The sequence below is a fragment of the Ambystoma mexicanum genome, chromosome 11 (assembly GCF_040938575.1).
Source record: "Ambystoma mexicanum isolate Mex_15411 chromosome 11, UKY_AmexF1_1, whole genome shotgun sequence".
Taxonomy (NCBI): domain Eukaryota; kingdom Metazoa; phylum Chordata; class Amphibia; order Caudata; family Ambystomatidae; genus Ambystoma; species Ambystoma mexicanum.
This window is the reverse complement of record NC_090934.1, coordinates 836118010-836138285: the sequence shown is the minus strand read 5'-3', so window position 1 is coordinate 836138285 and position 20276 is coordinate 836118010. Positions and strand designations below refer to the sequence as shown.

Below are 20276 nucleotides of genomic sequence, written 5' to 3'. Positions count from 1 at the left end.
GGCATATGAGAAGGGACACAGCTTTTAGGTGTTTGGTTATTTACCCACCCATTGACTGCCCATGCTGATCTCTCTGGCCATTCCCACCCACTTCCTGCCACTCCACGCCCAAAACACATCCTCCTGGGATCTCTTTGAGCTAACTTTATCAATCCTTAGCATCAAACTTTGTGCTCAAAGTACATGCTAGTGTTTTTTTCAGTCTTCTGGGAGTTACTTAATTGGAGCTGTAAACGCTCTACTTGTGTAATACAAATGTCTTAACCAGGTCTGCCTTCACCTTCTCGATGTATAAGCACTATGCATGTCCTTCACTGAAGTCCTACTAAAAACAAGCATTGGCAAAGCCAACAGTTTTGGTTTGTGTTGGGCATTTGCCAGGCACTGCTATTATATGCTGTGGTGAACCAGAAGAAGGAGTGAAACTAGAACTTAGCATGTTCAAAAGATTTTATTTCAACAAAAATAAAACCCCTATCTAGCCCTATTGCTATGAGGGTATTTCCCTACCTAACAAACTAAACTAAGGGTGTGTGTCAAACAACCAAATTAATATAGTCCTCTGTCCAAAATCTACTTGCTATCTGGCCCTGACATTAGAAAAAACATAACAAAATAGGCCAGAGAAATAGCCTCTCCACTATATCTTTGCTTGGCCAAACTACTTGCGCTTCCTCACAAAGTTTCAAATGGTCAAAGTTCACAATTCAGTTCTCCAGCCTCTTTGCAGGTTTTTAATGGCAAGTTGTGTAAGTCTTCACATACATCCAATACTTTCCATTCTCTTAAAGAAAAAGGGATCGTCTTAGTGTGATTCCACCATTTATCTTGATCTTCTATTTGATAGTGTTCTTGTTTTAGGGTATGGGCAATAGAACCCTCCAGCTCCCCAAAGCCCTCTTGCCCTTTGATGTGCTTACTTCAGCAGGGTTTCTCTTGGGCACAGGCCCATGTCTAGTATTGTCTAGTATTCAGGTTTCTTGGGCTCCCGTAACCCTGTTGGCTTTTCCAGCCCCATATGTAAATCCCACTTAGTTCTCAGGGGCTCTCCAAAGCCCTCTGGCCCTCTAATACATTTAATGCAGTGGGACATCGGTTGGGCGTCTGCCCGTGTTTGCCGTTCGGGCTTCACCTCCAGCCTCTTATGTCAGTGTCACTTAGTTCTCTAGGGCTCCCAAAGCCCTCTGGCCCTCTGGTATAGTTAATGCAGCGGGACTTCTGTTGGGCAACAGCTTGTGTTCAGCGTTCGGGTTTCTCAGGCTTCCGTGACCCTTGTGTCTTCTACAACACTCGGGAACACAGTTACTCGACCCTCTTGCTGGTGTTACCTTCTCAGAAGCATCTGTTTTCCTTTTCATGCCCGACTCTGCATTTGGCATAATTCTCATGCAGACTTCGGTGATCCGATCCCTGCGCGGTGGTCTGGTCTCGGCATCAGTATACGTGCCAGAGGCACACGACAGCTCTGGTGTGGTCGTTTCACCAGGCGATATGGCCTCTGTTCGTTGCCACTTCGGATGCCAGTCTACTGACATCTTGCTAGCAATCCGCTTGCTGTCCGTGCTACCGCCGGATGCGTAGTCTAGCATGGCTCCGCCCCTCCGGGACATCTTCCCGTCAGAGGCTTGCATCTGCGTAACATTCTCTCTCCTTCATTCATGGTTCTTTGTCTTTTTATGTTTGTTGCCAATAATGAAAGGGTTTATTGTTCTTCTTTGACTGTTGGGTTCAAGGGGAATCCAGCATTACCTGAAGCCAAAGGGATTGAAGTAATGTCACTGCAGTTTGAATCCAAAACAGAAGTTACATCAGTATTTTTGATTCCCATATATATAATGTATTCTTGATAGGGAGTTCCTCGTAGGAATGGGAGTCCTTGTTCCCTAGAGGGGAGTCTCTTCTAGTGAGGTCCCACTTTCCTAGACCCCTTGGAAGGGTCTTGCTTAGCGGGATCACCTCCTTAGCCTCAATGGGGGTGTCTCCCCTCTAGGGAGAAGCAACAAATAGTCCAGATCCATCACAAAGCCCAGGTACTCGCAACATTTTGCAGCTGCTACCATCGATGGCCAGTTAATACTACTAATGCTGTGCCTAGCAAATGCCTTTCCAATGCCCACACAAAAGCCAAAACGGTTGGTTTTGCCATCAGTGGTTTCATTTACTGATGCCTTTGTCCCTAGGATTGCCAATGATGTGATGCTTCAGTTAATAACTTTTTAGACTTTTTTAAGTCCATAAAGAGACACATAACCACAGGAAAATCATACTCAGGCAGTCAGGTCTCGGTATTCCTTAACATGCTGATGATTTGTTAATTTTCTTTTTAACATCTTTCAGAGGCCTTCCCGCCCTTGTTGCCAAATTTAGACATTACAGATCTGCTTGCTACCTTCTCTTCTGTTTTGTTCTGAGACTTTAAACACAGATGGAAGGAGGACTGTACCTGCCTTCATACCGAACTATTGACTTCAATATTGTTTGTGGCAGATGTCATTGACTCCGAAGTGTTAAGCCTGGATGAATTTTGACTTCAACATTTTAGGCATGGAATTGAATAGCTTCTTAAAGGTTTCCTTATAGGCTACCATGGTGATGTAAACTTGGGGAGGAGGGCCATATCCTTTAAGGTGGTAGTCATGCAATATCTTTAGAGCTTAAAACCTGGAATTTCTGCAGGCATTAATGAAGTGAACATGCAATTGCATAGATCTTGCCTAGATACTGTGCAAGGGTTTTAAGGGGTCATTTGAGATTGGATTCCTTTGACTAAATGTGAGTCAGACTTTGATTACTGTCATTGCAAAACAAGATAACGGTTAATGGTTTACAAGATCTGTGTACACTGGGCAGTACCCATGATGGGGTAGGGGCATGGTCTCTCTTATTGTGATTACTCAATGCTGAAGGATTGAGACATGGCGCGTTGAGCCATGTCCGCATTGCACTGACTTCAGGCCCTGCATCAGCCACCATGATTATCCCATTCTTTAACCTAAAGGTCAGGCAGGGGACAGCCTCAAAGCACACAATTTACAGTTAGATAGCAAAACAAGAGGGTAATCTTACGTAGGTTTCGAGGGGATTGGGTCCTCCGACGTATTCCATATCTATGACAGGTAATCACCACAGCTCTGCTGCTTCGGAAACTTTTTTCAGCGTCTGTGTCCTGCGTTGATGATGACGCCCATATCCTCAGTTCCGTTTTTTCCGTGAACGTGTTGCTTCGTGAATCTCGGTTACGCCTCGACTCTTTGGAGTTCTGTTCTTCTCGGTTCTTCGAACCTGTTCGTTTTTGTGTGAAAATCCTTCGTAAGAACATGTCTTCTACTTCGTCTTCGACCCCGCGTCCGGGCTTCAAGAAGTGCTGGGAGTGTGGGTCCAAGATGTCGGTGACGGACTCGCACAATGCCTGCCTCTGGTGCCTTGGGGAGGCCCACGACACGGATGACTGTATCGACTGCCAGTCGCTCACGTCCAAAGCCTTACGGGAACGTAAGAAGAAGTTGTCGGTAGGTCGGGTGTCCAAGCCCCGGAAGTCGAGGTCTGCGGGGCTTTCGACAGATGATTCGAGAGGCGACTCTCCGCGTCATCGTCGGAAGTCTCGTGGGTCTCCTTCTAGGAGTCGGTCTCGCCACTCCTCGGCCTCTTCGAGGCATTCTCGGAAGCACCGACAGCGGTCGTCTTCCAGGTCCTCTTCTGAGGACTCTGCCCGGCACGTCGCTTACCCCACTAGCCGTGCGACGCCGGAGGAATGGGCTTCCTTCGGGAAGGAAATGCTGGCGATTCTCGAGTCGCAGGGTACTAAGCCGTCCGCGCCCCCGAGTGGGGTCGGCCGTGAGAGGTCAAGAGACACCGCTCGCAAGAGTGGTTGGCACGAGTCATGGAAGAGGTCCCGTTCGGACAAGGGGACTCGTTCTCGACGTACCCGTTCCAGGTCCCGGTCCTCGACGCATTCGAGACCGTGTGCACCTGTGATGTCTTCAAGGAAGACGTTGACGGGCTTTCTCGAGGCTCCGGCTCCGAGGAAGTCGTTGAAGCCGTCGACGCTCAGGTCGTCGAAGGACACGCTTGGAGCTCCGGCTTGCATCTGACGTCAACGCCGATTTACTCGACATCGACGCCGATCCTTTCGGCGCCGATGCCTGTTCTCTTGACGCCGGCGCCGATTCACTCGACGCCTTTCGAGGCTGGGGTGTCGGAGGTACCCCGTGGCACGGGGGAACCCCCTAGAAAGGCTCTGGTTAAGAGCAAACACTCTCGGGTGCCTTCTTTTCACCACCTGGAATATATTTCGGAGGTGGATGAGGATCCTGATGGCCTGGTTCCTAGTCAGGTTCCAGATGAGATGGTCTCGGGCCATAGTCAATTTGACGATTTGAGGCAGTCACTGCATGATGCCAGTGGACTGGACAGTTCTCCGGAGGTGGAGTTTTGTAGGCCTGAGCCTGGCTCTCATGCCGATTCCTCGTACCAGCGCCTTATGGCTAGGGTCTCCGAGTACTTGGGATGGTCTGCTCCCCCAGGGGAGTTTGTGCAGGATGATCTCACGGACATCCTTGATGTTGGTCCCCCAACTGACCCGGTACTGCCGTTTCATATGGCTCTACAGAGAAGGGTGGCGGCGGCTTGGACTGCTCCGGAGAGTCTCCCGGCGGTAGGCAGGTCCTTGTCGCGAAAATACCGTCCAGCCAGTAGCGACCCCTGCTACTTGACCAGGCACCCCACTCCGGAGAGTTTGGTGGTGCAGGCGGCCACGGCCCCGGCAAAGCAGGCGTCGTACCCTACCATCCCTCCTGATAGGGACGACAAACGTTTTGATGGCTGGGCGAAGAAAGTGTTTTCTTCTGGGGGTATGGCGCTTTAGGCGGCCAACTCCATATGTGCCTTGTCTCGTTTCACACACACTCTGTGGAACTGTGTTGCGTTAGCGGCTGAACATATTCCCGAAGGGGACGAACGGGATGGTTTCCTTGCTATGGTCCATGATGGTAAGGATGCCATGAGTCAGTCCGTTCAGTCGGGTTTGGACATGGCTGAATGCGTCAGCAGGTCCATGGCGGCGAGCACCGTGATACGCAGGTTTGCGTGGTTGCGGAAGTCGGGGTTTGCTCCTGATGTGCAGTCCCGGCTCCTCAACATGCCCTTTGACTGTGAACACCTTTTTGGCAGCAAGGCTGACGAGAGCCTTGAGAGGTTGCAGACCTCCAAAGCTGCAGTGAAGTCGTTGGGCGCTGCAGTTCGCCAACCTCCGCCTTTTCGTCCTAGGGGACAGCAATGGAGGGGTGGTTCCTTTTGCTATTACTCGTCCTTCAGTAAAGCGAGAGGAGCTAGCAGTCAAAGAGGCCAACGCAGGGGTACCAGAGGTGGACGACAGGGTACCCGTGGTGCCAAGGCCGCTCGGGCAGTTGCCTCTTTGCCCTCAGGCAACGCCGCAGCCGCTACCACTCAGTCATGAGGCCAGGTCCCATGGTTCGCCGGTTGGGGGAAGGCTGGCGCAGCATCTTGTAGAGTGGCGTGCCATTACTTCAGATGTGTGGGTTCTGGAGATCATAACCCACGGCTACTGTCTTCCCTTTCGGCAGAGGCCTCACGACAATCCACCAGGGAACCTCTCTTTGCGGAGTCCGGATCCGCTCCTTGCGCAGGAAATTCAAGCCCTGCTGGAGAAAGGCGCCATAGAACTGGTGCCTGTAGCGGAGAGGAACAAGGGATGGTATTCCCCTTATTTTTTGATTTCGAAGAAAGACGGGGGATTGAGACCCCTCATGGACTTGCGCGTTTTTGAACAAACTCCTCAGGAAGGACAAGTTCAAGATGGTTACTCTCTCTCAAGTCCTCCAGGCCCTTCAGCTTCAGGACCGGTTGGTGTCTCTCGACCTCAAGGATGCTTACTTCCATGTGCCGATCCATCCCAAGCACAAGAAGTACCTGAGGTTCGCGGTTGGCGACTCGCACTTTCAGTTTTGGGTCCTGCCGTTCGGATTGACCTCCGCCCCGAGGGTTTTCACCAAGCTCATGGTGGTGGTGGCAGCGCATCTCAGGCAAGAGCGGATTCACGTCTACCCCTACCTGGACGATTGGTTGATCAGGGGGAGCTCTCCCGAGCAAGTCCTGGATCATCTGTCCGTCACCTGCCACTCCCTTCACAGGCTGGGCTTCTCCCTCAATTTAAAGAAGTCCCATTTGATGCCAACACAGCGGCTCCAGTACATCGGAGTAGTGCTCGACACTTCCCTGGGGCAGTGTTTTCCTCCCCAGGTGGGGGCTCTTCACATTCAGCAGATGGTGCACAAGTTTCAGCATGCCCAGACGCTCCCAGCGTTCGAGTTCTTGAGGTTGCTCGGCCCCATGGCATCCTGCATTCTTCTGGTGCCAGAGGCTCGCCTGCGGATGAGATCTTTGCAGTGGGCACTCAAGATGCAATGGTCGCAGTCCTCCGGCAGGATGTCGGACCCGGTTCAGGTGCCGCCCTCGGTCGCCCAGGACCTTCTGTGGTGGGCCGTCGAAGGCAACTTGATGAAGGGGGCTCCGTTTTGGCTTCCCTGGCCGGAGGTGACGATCGTGACGGATGCATCCCTCACGGGATGGGGAGCTCATGCCAACGAGCTGTCATGATGCACGCTCCCGGGGAGCCGGTTCAAGCCCTGCATCCCCGAAAGCGGACATCCAGTCCCCAAGGAAGGACCCAGCAACCCCATATATGGGCCCTTTGGACAGTGTCCTGGCGCCTATGGCGCCAGGCTCATAAAAGACATCAGTCCTGGCTCCATAGGCGCCAGGCTCATTATGGGAGTGCTTGGGTGCACTTACCTGATGCAGACCATGCTACAGGATCCCAGGCCTCCTTGAGGCCTGAAAGGAACTACTTTACCTGTGGGACTAATTTACCATCCGGGCGTGGTCGGGGAAGGATACATACCTGATTGGAGGAAGGATACATACCTGGAACTTCTTCCAAGGCTACTTAAACCCCACCCGAACAGCCACACGTGCCTCGCGTTGTTTTGCATCTAGCAGCTGGACGCTCACCGTGTCTGCTGCTGCATCCTGACTTCTGCCACGCCTGCCAGCATCCTGGATCACCTGCAAAGGAAGAGAAGAAGAGAACAGAAGAAGGAAAAGTCCTTACCTGCTAAAATCCGCATCCCGGAGACATCTCGCCGACAATCCTGAAAAGGAAGACTTTAATTTAAAAGCTCATCGCGTTGATCGCTGCAGCGCCGCATTCCACTCACCTTTACAGTGCGCCTCCATGTTCAGCAGCGATCATCCGGATTCGCAGTCACGCCCCAGCGCCTAGGGAGAAAAAGACCAGAACAAAAGGTGAGAGAGAGAAGGGAATAAGGAAAGCTAAATCTCCATGTTAAGACTTACCTGTTGATTCATTCCCTCTTCATTTCGGGTCCGTGCCGCATCCTAGCATTTCCGGACCCCGGCCCCTAAAGGGAAAAAGAGACATCAGCGTTAATGAGCGAATGAAAAGACATTACCAAAAAACGCTCATTAAAGACTTACCTGATTTCTACAAGGATTTCACCTCTCATCTCGGGTCGGTGCCTGTTCCCCAGCATTCCGTACGCTGGGCCCCTAAGGGGAAAAAGACACTATCGTTAGTACATTAATGCATGGACACAAGGGGAACCTCTTATCAAAAAACTTACCTGGAAGCCAAGCAAGTTTGGTTCTCACCAATCCGAAAATCCAGTGAAGTAACTGGATACCAACACTGGATACCAACGCGCCCCTGCATCAGAAGCAGGATGGAGAGCTCGTCCTTCCAGACCGTAAGGTGAGACGCTACGAGAAATCACAGAAGGGTTTCGAGGAGGGTGAGAGGGGAAAGGGGGAGGCCGATTGCATTACCCCGCAGACAGTTAATCCCCTATTTTCGCCTACAGAAGGATACTTCTGCGAGCCAGGCAAGCCAGATTTGGGGGCCCGGTCCAGTCCGTCTTCCGAACCCTGCGCATCACCTTAGAAGAGGTCACAGCAGCGCGAACCAGGCCAGCGCCTCCGTGGGAGTCAGGTGAGCGTAACAGAACGCGAAGCCTTCCTACAAATTCCCACCCAGGCGCTATGGAAAGTTCTGAGACTGATCAGTTGGCCCAATTACTGGGGGAATTACGGGCCGAAGTACATGCCTCTCGTCAAGAGACTAATGCCCTCAGGAGGGAATTAATAATATCAAAGGAAAGAACTGATGACCTGGCCAGACAGCTTTTGCAAGGTCAAGTTGGGTAAACTCCTCTACACGGTTCCGGAGGGAACCCCGCTCCTGTGGTTTCCAGTAACCCTGTGCAGATTAATCTACCTGGAAACATGCCGCTGGCCCCACCCGAACGCTTTGCTGGGGACCCCAAACGATTCGCCGTATTCATGAATCAGTGTCGTTTGCACTTCCTATGCAGACCTGGGGCCTTCCCTAATGATCAGACCAAGGTAGCCTTTGTATTGTCATATCTCAGCGGCTGCGCTGCCGATTGGTCAGTTCCACTGGTTACTCAAGATGACCCGATTCTCCGTGATTTTCAAAGGTTTCAAGCAAGCATGGAAAGGTTATTTGCTCGACACTCTCGGGGGCAGGCTCTGGATGACGAACTTCTATCCCTGCGACAGGGCAATCAGGACCTCCTATCCTATATTGCAACCTTTAATAGACTAATTGTGGAAACGGGATGGCCAGAGGATGAAAGAGTCACGTTGTTTTATCGAGGCCTTCGCGGAGAACTTAAAGATGTCTTGGCCCAAGTTGTAAATCCGCCCCAAGAATGCACAGAGTATATAGACTTAGTGGTCCAATTGGATCACAGACTTCAAAACAGAAAAGCAGATCGGTCCAGGTTTGAGACCCGGGTGTTGGTCAAGACCCATGCTAATCCCAAGGGAGTTGATGTCTCTGAGCCTATGCAAATTGGAGGTGTTAAAGGACCCTTAACTCAAAAGGAACGTGAAAGGAGGCGGCAGTTAAAATTATGTCTTTATTGTGGGAATTCTGGACACTTTCTACGAGATTGCCTGGCAAAACCGCCCCCCGAAAGGCGGTAGGAGCCGCTGATAAAAACCATGAAGACTCTGTTTCGGGAAACGACTCCGCCCGACAAGTGTAGGGGTCCGCTTGCCGAGCTTGAAAACGAACTCTCAGACCTCGCATTTCATTGTGCCAATGGTTCTCGTAGATCCAGAACAGCCTAAGCGGTTGCATGCAATAAAGGCATACATCGATAGTGGGGCTATTGGAAACTATGTGGATCGTGATTGGTCTCTAGGATTAACCTCCCTCTCCGTCCTAAAACCAGCAAAGATGTCATCACCACAGTCGATGGAACTGAAATTGCCTCTGGACCGGTAACACGTTCCACTACGGAGGTGACTCTTATTGGTCCCGACGGCCATCGGGAGGGTGTTGTGTTTGATGTAATCAAGGCTCCGCAGTTTCAGGTTATTCTTGGAATCCCTTGGTTAGAGACACATAATCCTCGAATTGATTGGCGAGCTAAGAGAATAACCTTCCCGGATTGTACACAAACCTGCTACCCAGAAAACCTGAATATTAATCTAGCATCTGTAACCTCTGCCTCCATGCAACTACCTCCGGAATACCAAGACTTTCAGGACGTCTACTAAAAGGAACAGGCCAACACGTTACCTCCTCACAGATCGTACGATTGCCAAATCGATCTGGTGCCCGGTGCAGGATTTATGCCCTTACCGAACCTGAGAATCTGCATTTGAGACAATATTTGGATCAATACCTAGCTAATGGTTTTATTCGCCCGTCAAAGTCCCCGGCATCCTCGGCTTTGTTCTTCGTGCCCAAAAAAGAAGGCGACCTTAGAACTTGTATCGATTACCGCGCATTGAACCAGATAACGATTAAAAACCGTTATCTTCTGCCTCTGATCCCTGAACTCCTTGACCAGGTGAAGGACGCTTGCATATACACCAAGTTAGATCTCCGGGGGGCTTATCATCTGGTACGAGTTAAAGAAGGCGACGAATGGAAAACTGCCTTCCGTACTAAATACGGATTATTCGAGTACCAGGTGATGCCTTTCGGATTGTTTAACGCACCGGCTGCCTTCCAATACTTCATGAATGATGTCCTTCGGGAACTCATCGATGTTTGTGTTGTCGTATATATCGATGACATTCTGGTGTACTCCTCTTCGGAATCTGATCACAGAAAACACGTCAGGGCAGTACTTGAAAACCTGCGCCAACACAAACTATTTGCTAAATTGGAGAAATGTGTTTTCCATACCACAGAAGTCGAGTTTCTAGGTTTCATCCCGACACCCAAAGGAGTCCGAATGGACTCAAGAAAAGTGGATGCCATCCTCAAATGGCCATCACCTAGCTCTGTAAAAGGGGTTCAAAGCATGCTCGGCTTTGCCAATTTCTATCGCAGGTTTATCCCGGAATTTTCACGTGTGGTACAACCCATTACTGCACTCTTGAGGAAAAATAAACGTTTTGAATGGTCTGAAGAAGCCGAGCAGGCCTTTCAGGATTTAAAAGCTAAGTTTACCTCCGCACCTATATTGAAACACCCGCGTCCAGATCTCCCTTATGTCGTCGAGACTGACGCATCCAGCCTAGCCATGGGAGCTGTCCTGTCCCAAAGAGATCCCGAAACCAACCAACTGCATCCCGTACCATTTTGGTCCAGAAAATTCTCGGCACCTGAGGTTAATTATGCAATCACGGACAAAGAACTGTTAGCCATTAAGTCCGCTTTTAAAGCCTGGCGGCATTATCTGCTTGGCGCTCGACAAACCATCACAGTGATCACTGATTACCGGAATTTACAGTATTTGAAAACCGCCAAGGCTCAGTCATCACTGCAGCTCTGATGGGCTTTGTTTTTCGCTGAATTTGATTTCGTGATTACCTATCAACCTGGCTGCAAGAACGGCAAAGCAGACGCCTTATCCCGAATTGGAATGGGAGAATCTGATACAAACTCAGGACCGGTACCAATAATTCCCGAACGGAGGATTCTAGGCATGACTTTGTTACAGACGCTTGAAGACATTCAAGCCAGACTGAAACAACTCCTGGACCCTACAACCTTACAGGAATGGATACAAAAGGGATCAGACTTTACCATAGATAATGGTTTACCTTATTTCCAAGGACGCTTATTCCTGCCACATAAGGAATTACACGAACCAGTTATTTCCGGTTATCATGATACATCAATAGAGGGACACCCCGGTATTGCCAAGACAGAGGAAAAGGTGAAACCACAATTTTGGTGGCCCTCTTGGCGAAAAGATGTTAAATCTTTTGTGATGTCCTGTGGTGTTTGCGCCCAAAATAAAAGTCAAAAGAAAAGACCAGCCGGTCTCCTTCAACCTCTAGACATACCACCAGCACCCTGGCACACCCTATCAATGGATTTTATTACAGACCTGCCTCCTTGTTCGGGGTACAATACTATTCTGGTAATTGTGGATTTGTTTTCCAAAATGGCCCACTTTATTCCTTTGAAAGGTTTACCTTCAGCTTCTGTCCTAGCCAAAGAATTCCTCGAAAATATTGTTCGCCTACATGGATTCCCATCTATACTAATCTCTGACCGGGGAAGCCAATTCATTTCCCACTTCTGGCGCAAATGTTGTCAAATGGCGCAGATCGACGTAAGATTATCGACCAGTCACCACCCTCAGACCGATGGTCAGACCGAGAGGACAAATCAGACCCTTGAACAGTACTTACGGTGTATGTTACAGCAATCTGAAAGCAACTGGAAAGACATTCTTTTGATAGCCGAATACGCATATAATAATTCGGTACACTCTGGAACTGGCCACAGTCCTTTTTATACTTTGTTTGGGCATCACCCTCGAACCTCAAACCTTGACTCACCTCAGAACCTCGGAATGCCTGCAGTAGAACATCTGCATTCTACAATTACCCAAGCCTTCAAAGAGGCAACTACGCATTTACAACAAGCCAAGAGAAAATACAAGGAGAATGCTGATCTACATCGGAGTGAAGCACCTCCGTATCTGATTGGGGATCAAGTGTGGTTAGCTACCAGACATTTACCACTCAAAGGGCCTCGAACTTTTAACCCAAAATATCTGGGACCTTATTCTATTACGGCAATAATTAACCCAGTGGCTGTTAAACTTGATTTACCAGCTAGTATGCAAATTCACCCTGTTTTTCATGTGTCACTTCTGAAACCAGTGGTACCCGGAACCCGACTACTCAAGCCTCCAGAACCTATTCTAATAGATGGGGAGCCCAAATTTGAAGTAAAGAACATTTTAGACTCAAAAATGTTTAGGTCAAAACTGTTCTACCTAATGGATTGGAAGGGGTACGGACCTCAGGAGAGGTCGTGGGAACCCAGCGACCATGTGCATGCACCTCGATTAGTCAGGAAATTCCACCGACTCTTCCCAGACAAACCAAAACCCCCGGAGGGAACAACCTTGGGAGGGGCCTTGGGGGGGGGGGGGGAGTGCTGTCATGATGCCCGCTCCCGGGGAGCCGGTTCAAGCCCTGCGTCCCCGAAAGCGGACATCCAGTCCCCAAGGAAGGACCCAGCAACCCCATATAGGGGCCCTTTGGACAGTGTCCTGGCGCCTATGGCTCATAAAAGACATCAGTCCTGGCGCCATAGGCGCCAGGCTCATTATGGGAGTGCTTGGGTGCACTTACCTGATGCAGACCATGCTGCAGGATCCCGGCCTCCTTGAGGCCTGAAAGGAACTACTTTATCTGTGGGACTAATTTACCATCCGGGCGTGGTCGGGGAAGGATACATACCTGATTGGAGGAAGGATACATACCTCGAACTTCTTCCAAGGCTATTTAAACCCCACCCGAACAGCCACACGTGCTTCGCGTTGTTCTGCATCTAGCAGCTGGACGCTCACCGTGTCTGCTCCTGCATCCTGACTTCTGCCACGCCTGCCAGCATCCTGGATCACCTGCAAAGGAAGAGAAGAAGAGAACAGAAGAAGGAAAAGTCCTTACCTGCTAAATCCGCATCCCGGAGACATCTCGCCGACAATCCTGAAAAGGAAGACTTTTATTTAAAAGCTCATCGCTGCAGCGCCGCATTCCACTCACCTTTACAGGACGCCTCCATGATCAGCAGCGATCATCCTGATTCGCAGTCACGCCCAAGCGCCTAGGGAGAAAAAGACCAGAACAAAAGGTGAGAGAGAGAAGGGAATAAGGAAAGCTAAATCTCCATGTTAAGACTTACCTGTTGATTCATTCCCTCTTCATTTCGGGTCCGCGCCGCATCCTGGCATTTCCGGACCCCGGCCCCTAAGGGGAAAAAGAGACATCAACGTTAATGAGCGAATGAAAAGACATTACCAAAAAACGCTCATTAAAGACTTACCTGATTTCTACAAGGATTTCACCTCTCATCTCGGGTCGGTGCCTGTTCCCCGGCATTCCGTACCCGGCCCCTATGGGGAAAACGACACTAGCATTAGTACATTAATGCATGGACACAAGGGGAACCTCTTATCAAAAAACTTACTTGGAAGCCAAGCAAGTTTGGTTCTCACCAATCCGAAAATCCAGTGAAGTAACTGGATACCAACGCGCCCCTGCATCAGAAGCAGGATGGAGAGCTCGTCCTTCCAGACCCTAAGGTGAGACGCTACGAGAAATCACAGAAGGGTTTCGAGGAGGGTGAGAGGGGAAAGTGGGAGGCCGATTGCATTACCCCGCAGACAGTTAATCCCCTATTTTCGCCTACAGAAGGATACTTCTGCGAGCCAGGGAAGCCAGATTTGGGGGCCCGGTCCAGTCCGTCTTCCGAACCCTGCGCATCACCTTAGAAGAGGTCACAGCAGCGCGAACCAGGCCAGTGCCTCCGTGGGAGTCAGGTGAGCGTAACACGAGCTGACAGTCGGCGGTCGTTGGTCTCCGTCGGAGTCCAGACTCCATATCAATCTGTTGGAGCTGAGGACTGTCAGGCTAGCCCTGAAGGCTTTTCTGCCGACTGCGAGGAAAGAATGTCCTGATCCTGACGGACAACACAGTGGCCATGCACTACCTCAACAAAAAGGGGGGGGCAGGGTCACTTCCTCTGTGCAGGGAGGCAATGCAGCTCAAGTTCTGGGCCATCCAGCAGGAAGTTTCGATCTCGGCAGTTAATCTGGCCGGAGACGAAAACGTGATGGCGGACGCTCTGAGCAGGCAGAGCACGATCTCTCAAGAGTGGGAGTTGGCTCAGGAGATTCTTCTGGAGATCTTCGCCCTTTGGGGGACCCCTCAAGTGGATCTCTTCGCCTCCAGTGTCAACCGGAAGTGCGAGAGGTTCTGCTCGCGGGAATTTCCTCCAAAAGGAGCCTTAGGAGACACGTTCGTGGTGGAGTGGTCATTCCCACTGCTGTACGTGTTTCCTCCAGTCCCCGTCATCCCGCAAGTGCTGCGGAGGTTACGGAAGTTCGGTTCCCGGATGATCCTCATTGCTCCGGCGTGGGCTCGGAGGACGTGGTACCCGGACCTTCTCGACTTGTCCATCTGCCCTCCACGTCGTCTTCCCTACCAAGACGATCTGCTCTCACGTAGGGGGGGTTCAGGTTCTCCATCCAGAGGTCAGATCCCTCAACCTTCACGCTTGGCTTCTGAAAGGTTGAGGTATAAGGACTGGGACCTCCCTGAAGACGTGATGGAGGTGTTGCTCTCGGCCCGACGGCCTGCAACAAAGTCTCTGTACCGTTGCCGTTGGTGTAAGTTCTGCGACTGGTGCAGAGTTCAGAATGTGGATCCTTTTGCATGTGACATCCCCATGGTTCTGTCATTTTACTTTCTTTGGCCCACAGGGGCTTGCAAGTGGGTACCATTAAAGGTTACCTGGCGGTGCTGTCCATCTTTAAGCGCTCTTCTGAAGAGTGTTCCTACTTTAAAATCCCTTTAATTTCACAGTTTCTGAAAGGGCTCACTAATGTGTTCCCTCCGTCACCTTTCCTAGTGTCGGTTGGGATTTAAACCTTGTTCTTAAGTTTCTTATGGGTGCTCCGTTTGAGCCTTTATTCTTGCCCTTTGAGGCTGTTAACTCTGAAAACTGTGTTTTTAGTTGCGGTTACTTCCGCTCGCAGAGTGAGTGAGTTACAGGCACTTTCAGTTAAGCCACCCTTCACTGTATTTCACAAGGACAGGGAAAGAGTTTGTCCTTCTTTTCTTCCGAAGGTGGTTTCGGAATTTCATTTGGCCCAGAAGGTTGTTCTTCCGGCATTCTATCCTCCTCCGCATCCTGGTAAGGAAGAGTAGAGGCTCCATAGGCTTGATCCTAGGAGAGCTTTAAGCTTTTATGTTTCACGCATGTCCCGGGTCAGAGTGGACGATCAACTCTTTATTGGCTACGCTGGAAAGCGTTTGGGACAAGCTGTGACGAAACAGACTTTGTCTCGCTGGATTATTTTGGCCATCTCGGAGTGTTACCGCTTTTGCGGTTAAGGACCCACCGGCTGGCTTGCGGTCCCAGTCTACCAGGGGTATGGCTGCATCTACTGCCCTGCAGAGGGGTGTTCCTATTCGCAACATCTGTGATGCAGCCACCTGGGCTTCAGTACATACATTTGTACGCCACTATTCCCTCAATTCCATCCGAGGACAGGATCTGGCCTTTGGCAAGGCGGTCCTTTGCTCTGCTATTTTATTGGCAATTCTAAATTTTAATTCTAAATTCTTACCCTCCTCCTTGCTCTGGTACTGCTTTGGGAGTCTGTCATAGATATGGAATACGTCGGAGGACCCAATCCCCTCAAAGAACAAGTTACTTTCTTACCTGGTAACGTTCTTTCGATGGGATGGTCTGACGACATATTCCATATCGCTCCCTCCCTACCTTCCCCACTGCAGAATTTCTTATGCGATTGCAGCTTACGTTCCGCAAGGCTTTGTGTCTGACTGGCAGTGGACTAATGTCACACGTTCTGGGGGAAAAAAATACAACTGAGGCTACGGGTGTCGTGCGTCCTACTTATCACATCGGATGACGTCAGACGTCGGAGGAGGTCCTCGACGACGGCGCATCGACGTCATCAACGCAGGACGCAGACCCCGAAAAAAGTTTCCGAAGCAGCACAGCTGTGGTGATTACCTGTCATAGATATGGACTACGTCGTCGGACCATCCCATCGAAAGAACGTTACCAGGTAAGAAAGTAACTTGTTCTTCTTAAGGAAATCTTACATTAAATTTACATATAAACATAAAATCAAATACTACATATCATGTTGAAAACATAGACATTAGAAGTCCTTAAGGCCAACTAACTGAAATGCATAGACAGCTGAAGATTACATATAAAGGGCCTAATTCACAGAGCGTTTCCAATGGGGTTTTGCCATTATAAAATGCTTCTGTGAATTAGGCCCAAAATGTCAATAGAGGGCCTAGGAATAATCTAATGTGTCCTGTGACAAATCAAGAGTATTTGCCCTTTTTCCCAAGGGGGAGCCACCCTCTTGGAGGCTAGGGAGATGAGCCCGCTTTGCAAGAACCTCCTTAGGGGTCTGAGCAAGTGGGACCTCACTGGGAGAACTCCCATTCCGGTGAGGAACACCCTAAGCCATTTCCCATAGTGACATATTTGGGACTGTCAGATATGAAGAACACTGTAGAAGCTAGGGCTTGGCAGAAGACAAAAGTAAAATATACAATTGCAAACAAGAAAGAGGATCTTGCTCTGTAAGATGAGACCTCCATGTAACTGAGACAAGTAGACTAAAGACAAAACACATGCTGAGGACAGGCAAAGTCCAGAGAGAGAGTGGAGAGCATAAGCAGGGGAAGTCCCCTGACGGCATGACACCTGTGAGAGGTGGAGACAAGAAGAGCCGCAGTGCTCGTGGCTTTCATAAGTGGCCTGAATGCGAAAACGAACTGCTGAATGCTGTAAAAAACCTCTGCCTCTCAGGATTGGACAGCTGTCCCTATCCAATGACTTACCTGGCTTTAGGGGGTGTAACGGGGGAAGGCTGCGGGTGTCTTGATAAAGGCTTTAAGCCCTTCCTCCCTTTCTACATGGCCCTGCCCCATTCTGGGCCTCGAAAGCCCAACTGTGTATTGGGAGTTGTGGATCCCTGTTAATATGGCATTTTCGTGGGTCTGTCTTTAATGTTAAATTCCCTGGTGGGCTAGTGGGTTTTCTTTTTAATACACAGGGTCCCTGGTGGTTTAGAGAGCTGCTCTCCCTTCCGCACGGGCTCCAGCAGATACTGGCTGCTGGAGCCGTGCCTTCTTCCAGGACGTTCCACTGCTCTCTGTGGCGTTCTTCTCCTTTCTGTCTTCGTCCCTGGCTTCCTCGACAGGGAGTCACACATGCGCCTCCATGCACAGCAACCTGCAGCTGCTGTCCCAGTCTGGGCATGCCTCTTTGGGAGGGGCCACGCACTTGAGCACCCTGTGGGACAGGGTCAGGTTCCCCTCTCGCTCTCCTGACAGGACCTGAAAATAGACCCTGTCACAGCATAAATGCAATCAAAGGATGCTTCTAAAATGTCACACGATTTCTAAATATAATTGGCCTTGGATTGCACTCATATGCCACCATATGCCACAGAGAAAGTGCACAGAAACAGCAAACTGCATCATAGACGGAATGTGCAAATGACATGTGATGCTAACATGACCATCACATGACCATCATGCAAGGTTTTCTGGCTCAACACATCAATCAGTGCTACTGCGCAACAGTACCTCCCTCCTTGCATACATGGCCACGCAAAGTGGTCAAAGGACATGGCTCCTAAATAAACACAACATGGGTGTTGTGTCCCACTCTAAAGGTGTGAGGTGTTAGTAGAAGGCCTAAAGCAGCTATAAACAGCCAGAAAGATACATCGTTTCACACGTCCCACACCCTTGCTCCTTCCACTCAGTCATGCATGCACAACATCATAATGTGTGGCTTGTTCTACAAACAAAATGCATGCATTGAGTAATGTTTTGCCCACATCCTTACAGATGACGCAGGCTATCCACTCCTGCCATGTTTACTAACCCTACATCAAAACCCCCGAGATTCCTGCAGAGAGGCGCTGTAATGTGGCACTCATGCGAACATGCTGCATCATAGAGTTGTCTTTCGGACTAGTCAAAGGCAGTTCATGTTCTCTAAAGAGAACTGGTGAAGCACTCGTGCATGCCCCTAATAAGGTGGGCCACATCATTATATCATGAGGGATAAAGTAGTGCACCCTTCGACAAAATCTTGCACCGTTAACATTGAGTCGAGTGCACCAGTTTCGAAAGATGGGGAGAAAGTGAAGAAAAACCCAAAGATAATTTGTGGGAATGGCAGAGATAATAGTTCTCTCATGGATAATATGCCATCTAATACAATGGGTAAAGTGGCCCGACACAAGGAAGACCGTAAAGGGGAAGAAAAAAAACCTTCACAGTATGGACATAGGAGTGGGTCCCTGGGTGATAAAAATATGGATTACTCTACTATAAGTCAATTGGGACCACTACAACTCATAAAGTCAGTGTTTGAGAAAGATCGTGATATGCCACTAAACAGAACTGGAATACTGGCCATCTTATCTTCCATTTCAGAATTATGGTCAATTTCATCTTCAGACATAAAATGTGTCCACCTATTTGATAAGGCCCATTCAAAGTTAAAATTGGTGAACGATTGTCAAGAAGACATCCTGTTGAGAGGCTTTGAAAGTTACTACCCTCAGGTTTCCGATGAGCCGAAAGGGCATGTTCATGGGAATATGACTATAAAGTGCTATTTTGATAATGACCAGCAGACGCAAGTTATTCGAGAGTCAGAGCTATCGAGCTGGGGGTGGTTTGTATCCACCCTCCCAACAACATCAGGAATCAGACCAGGATTTAAGAAGAACTAATATAAAAATCCTGAGTAGGAATTTGTGAGGACATAATTAATTCTTGAATATTGAAATCAAGAAAATATTTGATGACTTTGAATTCATCTTTCTCCAAGAAAACTGGCTAAGAGAACTCCCAGTGATCGACAGCTATATGCTGAATAATAAGATTGCAAACATTTTAACTGTGGATGTTATGTGATTAATTCTGATGTTGATGCATTTGAGGTCTGTAAAGATACAATTGGTTTTGAGTCACAAGCCGAGCATATAAAGAATAATTATGGGAGGCTATGGTCACAGTTCCTATCTAAATGGGGGTTTTGTACAAACAAATTTACAGTTTGATGAAAGATTAATTACTGTACCAACGTGGTCCAATTTGCTATCTTCATCAATAATTGATTATATTTTTCAAAAGAATATTGGGACTGAGGCGGTACAGAACTTTGAGATAATAAAAATGTGTCTTGGGGAACATGCAATGCTAAAATGGAAGGGTGGTGATGAAGGTAGGGAAAATCTGGGCCCCCGGTCTCTGGTGGTAACAGAGAATTGAAATAGACTCTCCCAGTTTGGTTGGAATTTTAAACAGGCTAATCGTATATTGACGAATTGGTGGGAAAAGCTCTCTGTTGGCGGAAAGAATTGGTATTCCTCGCCCTCTGAGTTTCCAGCTTTATTGTCTATATTGGGAGCTTCCTGCATTAAAAAAGTCAATTTGCCGCAAAGGGCCTTTCGTCATAACTTCAGAAATCACTTTGATGAAGGAATTAAAGCAAAGAAATGTGAACTGTGGAAAGCCATTAAGATGCTTAAAAAATGTGATGATCTAGTCTGGGAAGAAAAAGGAAAAGCAAAGATGATTCTAAAACAAAAATATAAAAATTGGATTAAGAATTACAGAATCCAAAAATATATTGGTAAGAATCAAAACCTGTTTGAGAAGATTGTCAGGAAAGATGCTTGCTCAATTTGGTGGATACTAAATAACAAAAGTGAGTTTCAATTAAAAGCTCAATCGTACTGTGACTCCGAAGAGGCCTGGGTAGATCCCTTTATAAATATATTTAAGGGAAATACTGATCAGAGTGAGTCTCTTTGTAGAGAAAATAAGACTTCTACCTAGGCGTTTGCGTTTGAGAGAGCGGATATTGAATCTGCAATTGGAAAGTTGAATAATTCCAGAGCCAGTGGCCCTAATGGGTTAGTTAATGGAATTTTCAAGAATAATCCAGTGCTGTGGGCTGATATTCTTCTCAAACTGTTCTCGCATATTGCTACTGGGAGAGTACGGTCCAAGATCTTGGGCTTTAGCAATTTTAGTCCCTATTTTCAAAAAGGGCAAGAGAGAGGACCCATCAAGTTGTCAGCCTATCTCGCTGATTGATTCATCATCAAAGTTCTTTGCAGCTCTGATCCTAATGGAGCTTATGATTTGGG

At 48.8% G+C, this 20276-nt stretch overlaps 1 protein-coding gene across 2 annotated transcripts in view; it reads left to right on the top strand.

Annotated features, from left to right (window-relative positions):
• HPS5 (HPS5 biogenesis of lysosomal organelles complex 2 subunit 2) overlaps positions 1–20276 on the top strand; it is a 1306927-nt gene that overhangs the window by 809218 nt on the left and 477433 nt on the right. The window lies entirely within an intron of this gene.